The 5,616-nt window shown below is 35.1% G+C and overlaps 1 long non-coding RNA gene across 2 annotated transcripts in view; it reads left to right on the forward strand.

Moving 5' to 3' along the window:
- The window catches only part of LOC136791775 (uncharacterized), a 51,820-nt gene extending 48,758 nt beyond the window's left edge, over positions 1-3,062 (forward strand). For both annotated transcript variants that reach the window (XR_010834387.1, XR_010834388.1), the window contains one exon: positions 2,426-3,062. This is a non-coding gene — a long non-coding RNA (uncharacterized lncRNA). The remainder of the gene's footprint in view (positions 1-2,425) is intronic.
- Positions 3,063-5,616: the final 2,554 nt, after the last annotated feature.

The following is a 5,616-nucleotide window of genomic DNA, read 5'->3' on the forward strand; positions in this document are numbered from 1 at the left end:
AAGCCACTCACAATATTCAAAATGTGAATATTAAAACATAATGTAAAGAAAAATTTCTTTCACTAGTTTAGTGAGAAATACTCAGTCCAAAAACTTGTTCTTAGCTTGTTCCAGAGCAAAAATAAATATATTTTTGCATTCTTTGATGAATCCTTTTTTGAAGGAAATGCAACATCAAAAGCTATTTGTAGGTAATATTCCCCATTAAGCTTCTTCTAAAGACAGAGACAAAAATTCAAAATTAATGCTGAGAAAAAATGTAAAGAAAGAATGAGATGTCAGATTTAATTTAGATTTTTACGCTATTCTTTGAATTGCAACTCTAATGTAATAGCTTGCATATGAATATACGGCATATATTTCATTCCTTTTGTAATCTTCCATTACAGAATGTAGTTAATTCAGTTATAAAATTCTCTAAGAATCACGTATACACATATTTAGTATTGGTTAAGTATATACTGAGTTTACATAGGTTTACAAATTACAGGTTTAAATACATTTTTTAGTATATGATTGATAAGTATTAGCTATTCCTTCTGATGATTTATAAGCATAATTTTAAAGAGAGCATTTGCCTAGTGCACAGTATATTAAATAACAGGTTATGTAAAGTAAATATTTAGGTTTACTAATTTGAAGCAGTGTGGTTTTGTTCCATATATTTTTATTCTAAAAGTACTGTTAAGATTAGAAGGATTATGTACTCCATTCTCACTGTTTAATAGTTCACGAGTAGTAGATTGAATATTACCACGTATGAGAGAGATTGCAAACCTCTTTTATTGATCTGCTCTCAAAACACACATTGAACAAGTATGACACAATGAAACAGATCAGTTCTCTTCCTGTGTTAGGCAGGGACATGACTTTACGAGATCCTTTTCTACCTTGCCAGCACATGGGATGGAGATACCTCTAGAAATGAAACCTGCTTTAACACACAACTAAATTTTGCTTAGGAGTGGGGCTGTGATTTCCAAATCAGAAATATTGGCCATTTGGACTGAATATGAAATACAGGCTTTGTGGATGTGATGGCTCTTCTTCACACCTGGCATGTGACTATCACTGCAGACAAACATACCTTTAACTGGTGAAAGCATTACAGGGCTTACAGGCGGACATGAGTATCAGTCTGACTGGTGGAGCACCTACACCCTGAATCTGCACTGTTAGTTAAAGAGTTGTGGTTCCTGGGGAAGACTCCATTTTTGGTAGGCAGTGTTCATTCACTGCTGGGGGTTGCGCTTGCTGGGTTGGTGGCCATGCACGCTACAGACAGTGCTCTGCTCCTCCGTGCTGGGAGCAGGCAGCATCTGGGCACCAAGGGTCCTGTCTGCATGGCCCTGTCCCCACATTGCTGGTCCCGCCCCACCAGGTCCAGCTCAAGCATCCCCACAGGGTGCCCATCTTGGGGGGGTCACCAGAGAGTGTACTCAGCCCCACAGTCCTGCTTATCTCAATGACCATGCTCTTTGTTGTGGCTTTTTTAGGTTAATAAAAATGAGAATAAAACACAAACTGCCATTTAGGAGAAGAGGGTTCTTGCTGAGTGTCACATCACCATTTATAAGAACTCAGGGTTTCTCGTCATACTATTGACAACTGTGAGGCTTGCTGTGGATGATTAAATTTCTAACACCTAATTTGGCTTTAAAGGAAAAAATTGAGGCCTCATTAAATCATACGGAACATATCCAAGAAAAACTGAAGGGAGGAAAAAGGCCAGTGACATGGAAATGTGATATCCACAAAAAGTGCCTAATTACAAGCAGGTTAGCCATAGAAATGGCCAAGCTAGACAACTACATATATTGTTGGGGTTGCCTAGGGGCTATGCTGGCAGCAGCTATGTTTGAAGAAGGGCAGTAGTAGGTCTGCTGTTAGCATCCTCTTATTTTGTTAGATCAGGTATTTTGCTGGTTTGGTCTACACTTCCATATTTTGTTTATTTTATTATTTTATTTTATTTTATTTTTCAGAACATTATCTATACATTTTCAGAACATTATCTATACATTTCCCTTTCCATTTTATATAGGAATTTAAGTGGATAAGCATTTGTGGGCTCCTGAAACCCTGATATTTCTAGAGGTTGACTTTCTTTGGTATTTGGAGTGTGATATAAGAGTTCAACCTTGTCTGTCAGGATCTTATGTTGACAGAGCCCAGAAATACTGACAAGAGGCACCTAAATAAATGTAGAAAGTAGATCAAGACATCAGTGAAGTGGCAAAATACTTACTTAAAAGCCTACTGGCAAGCTTTTGGGTTGGTGATCTCAGGCAAAGCAGAGCACAGATGAGGTTGGATACTCCTGTTTTCACACTCCTTTTACATTAGCCCCGTACCAATGTCAGTGGATTTGCTTCTCATTTATTTAGCAAAATAACTGATGATTTCACCTTGTGTTTCTCTATAGACCCTCACAAGAAAGACATCAGCACTGCAACCCAAGGAAAAGCAAACGCAGAGCAGGCGTCTGCCCAGGAGCCCTCACTGGGGGGGATCCCCAGCAGCTAGAAACCATTAGAGCCTCTACTCCAGCAGTCACTTTATTAATTGATGTTGGTTTTCCTGTGCATGATGCACAGATGGCACAAAAGTTGGGGAACAGTAATTATTGGAATAAACCGACCAAATTCATTCTTGACTGAATTTCAGAGCGTCCTTATTTTTCTTGTAGCTTATGGAATGTATCAATAATGTATTAATACAGCCATCCATAAAATCCTGCTGTTTGCTTCCCATAAAACAGCAGTGTAGTAAAGAGAACACTGAAGATGTGGTGGTATTATTTTTATCAGTCTCTAACAATCTGTGCTGTAAGGAGCGTGTTCCATCTTACTGTAATTATTCTAGAACATGCACCTATGCATACAATGGTGGTATTGGTGCTACTTGCATATATTACCTTAAGTGATTAATTAACCTTAATTCCTTGGTTTTTGGAGTATTGGCAAACTGCATAATAGCACTGGTAATGTAGCACTTGATCCCACTTCTGCTTAACTTAGTGTCCTCTAGTTTTTGAACATTGCTGAAAGTGTAGAAATACAATTCCTAATCATTCACTTAGCAAGTAGACATTTAATTAATAGTCTTTATATTTATCAATGTCACAAATCGTGTATTCCATGTCAAATACTCTTCTGTATAATAATTTTGCAAATTACATGAAAATTGTTGAAAATTAAAAATACATCTGTTAAGGTGCTGCTTGAAAATGAGCAAAAGAGAAATCAGCTCCTCCTCCTTCATTGGCTGAAACCTAGTTTAATGTACTCACATTGTAAGTGTTTTAGGAACTTATTTTTGTTTCAATTATCTTGCATGCCATGAACAAACCATTGCCTATGACCCCTCAGTGAGTTGGTTTTCCAGTGCATTGCCCAAATTTCAGTCTATTTTGACAGACTTGTGTGCATTTTGGATGGTGCCATAAGGTTGTTTTTAGTTCTTTTTAAGCTCAGTGTTGATGATCTGGAAAACTTGTATTTACATCATAAGTTGCTCTCTTGCGTATCACATCATTGCTATTAATTGCATTTTTGCAGTAGCTAGTGGGAAAAATACGTGAAAGAGACTAATAAGAACACGGGCACAATGTATATTAATTTTAATTATTTACTTTTTCAGGTGAGTTTTCTCTTGTATCCTGGAAATGTAGTAGCTACTTGAAACTAGACTTCTGGTTTATCTTGGTAGTTATATCCAATTCATGCCTATTAGCCATGTATTCTTCCAAACTTTGGAGATTTATGTTTTTCTTGTAGGCTTTAGTTAGTTGGTAGAATTTTCATGAAAAGTCATTAAAACTCAACTCTATACATAACTGTTGTCAACCACCTTCTTTTTTAAACAAGCAATTGTTAGTAAATCCTAGAATCCCTATTATAGATGAGATTTGCCTTCTATTAGATACACAGATGCTCCAAGTATTTTAGGAGAAAATAAAAAGCCATTGATTAATCATTCAAAATAATGGACCTTGATCTTTTATGCTTTTATCTTATCTGAATACTGGTGAGTATACCAAATCAGATTAAAGGAGGAATGTTGGTCTCTTATCCCTTAGACTTGGTGAAATCTGGGCTTATCTGCTGAGAGTCAGCTATATTTGTGCTTCAAAATCCAAACATCTGTTTTCAGGCAGTGTTTTCTTTTTTTATTAACCTCCATCTCAGCCCAGCATCTGTGCAGTAATTCTGTATCACAATTCCAAAGGTTTTAAACATACAACAAATGACAGAGATCAATCTAATAGCAAGGTTATATGGTCACCTCTGAATATGGAGGGGAATAACAGACAAAGCAAGAACAGCTTAGTGTGAAATTCAGTTCTATTCCCTTTTATTTCCCCACAGGCTCTTTCATTTTTAGTGGAGACATGTCCTTCTGACATCTTCATGAGAAATTGTGGATGCAACTTCATGGTGCCACAGGCATTCAAGCATTTTTACTTTAAAAACAGTAAGTCATACTAATTCAGGTGAATTAAATGATAAATAAAGTATTATACTATGGTATCCCACAGAGACATGTACTATCAGTAAAAACAATCTTAATTTTTGTGGTTATACTTATTTCTGAAAGAAAAGACAGAGGTGTCAAAAACGTAAACCAAAGTAGACAATGTTGTTTACCTGAATTAATGGGCATTGAAGCCAAAGTAAACATTATAATTATATCCTTTATGGCAGTAACACATAGAATAAATGCTTCTTTGTTTATTTATTATTTTGCTCAAAAATTTTACCTTGTCTTTCTGCAGATTAATTATCAGTAATGATTAATAATTACATTTTTTTAAAAGATTTTTTTTTCTAAAAGTTAAAATAATGAACACATTTACGAGCTCTTGTCTTAATATTTTTTAAAAACTATTAAAAATAAAAAGGATATATTCAAAACTATCTGCTTTAATTGCTTGTAGTGTTCAGTATGCCTTTTGTACATTTTCCAGTTGCTACACTGTTAGTAAAGTTAGGGTCGCTGTTTTGAAGCTGTAGAAATAATGTTTTAAATGGCTTCACAATATGATGCCTGTATTTTCAGTGTGGGGTTCTAGTTCATAGCAAACATAAGTATTTTTTCAAAACCTCAGATGTTTCAAAATATCACTATGCTTGCAGGCAGATCCCTATTTAGGCAACCAGTGTAAATCAGTGTATGCTGAAAGGTTAATCTTGAAAAACTCTCATGAACTTAGGTGTCCCAGTTTAGGGTGCTGGGTATTATTGATTCAGATTAATAACAATTTACACATCAGGCAGGAAAGACAATGCCTCCCAATTATGATCAAATACTTAGTTATTAAAAAATGCTGTGAATCATTCTGAGAACAAAATAAGACAGTTTATTTGTGGAGAAAAATTTTATATCCCAGCAAAGATATTCTTTGACTACTGAATGCTTTCTGTAGTGATTAGCAATATTTTTCATGAAAAGGTATAAATTTTATTCCAGTCTTGAAATACTATTCCTGGACATTTTATTTATTATCTGTATTTATTGGGGAGAAAAAAAAAAAAAAAGTAAACATAGCAAAATTGTAAGTATTTAATATAGCTGAGAAAAAAAAAAAATCCTTAACTGTTTTCTTGTGTGTAT

This window comes from Anser cygnoides, chromosome 12 (assembly GCF_040182565.1).
Source record: "Anser cygnoides isolate HZ-2024a breed goose chromosome 12, Taihu_goose_T2T_genome, whole genome shotgun sequence".
NCBI classification, from domain to species: Eukaryota; Metazoa; Chordata; class Aves; order Anseriformes; family Anatidae; genus Anser; species Anser cygnoides.